The 773-nt window shown below is 45.7% G+C and overlaps 1 pseudogene; it reads left to right on the top strand.

The window, feature by feature from the left end:
* The first annotated feature begins 219 nt into the window (after positions 1 to 219).
* On the top strand, positions 220 to 493 carry LOC118981247 (40S ribosomal protein S29-like; annotated as a pseudogene).
* The last annotated feature ends 280 nt before the right edge of the window (positions 494 to 773 follow it).

Genomic DNA, 773 nt, shown 5'->3' with positions numbered 1-773 from the left:
CCACATTTGGACCCTCTTCCTTCCCTGTTGCACCGGGATGTTTTCTTGGGGCACCTGAGTTTGACTCAACCATTTTTATTGAGAACCTAGCATACTTTTAACTTGCTCCTCAATAACCAAGATGAGTTTCTGATTAGCTCTAGAAATGAATTAAAGCCAGAATTAGGCTGCATCTTCACTTCTCAAATGGAATTAGTGGCTCATGTTGGAAAACTGGGACATTTGGGTTGCAGCAGAGAGCAAGATGGGTCCCCAGCAGCCTTACTGGGGCCATCCGAGAAAATTCGGCCAGAATTCTCATGCGGTATCTGCTCAAACCGGTATGGCCTGATCCAGAAGCACGGCCTTCGTAGGTGCCACCAGTGTGTCCGTCAGTGCACGAAGGATATAGGCTTTATGAAGTTGGACTAAGTGAACTTCTGTGAGTAGGTCATTCAAGATGTCTACTTTATTGCAGAATGGCTCTTTGTACATAAAATAAAATTTAAAAATTAAAAGAAAAAAACAAAAACTGGGACATTTGACATGTGAATCTGAATTTTTAGAGCTCTTGAAAAATCACTGGATTTGGCACCACTGGACCCTTATCCTAAATTGGTGCAACCAGCTAGCTCAGGAGCCGCCTCCCACTTGAGACCTTCAGCTCCCTGTGATCCCACCTCCCCCCACCATATTATATCCTATCTCCCCTGCTCAATTCCCCCACCAGCTACCTCTATGTGAAGGCACCACAGGGGACCTACTAAGTGCCCTGGAGGAGCTCACAAACCAAC

The sequence above is a fragment of the Sturnira hondurensis genome, unplaced genomic scaffold (assembly GCF_014824575.4).
Source record: "Sturnira hondurensis isolate 20B ecotype Veracruz unplaced genomic scaffold, ASM1482457v3 Scaffold0023817, whole genome shotgun sequence".
In the NCBI taxonomy this organism is placed as follows: domain Eukaryota; kingdom Metazoa; phylum Chordata; class Mammalia; order Chiroptera; family Phyllostomidae; genus Sturnira; species Sturnira hondurensis.
The sequence above is the reverse complement of the archived record's forward strand: the minus strand, read 5'-3'. Positions and strand labels throughout refer to the sequence as shown.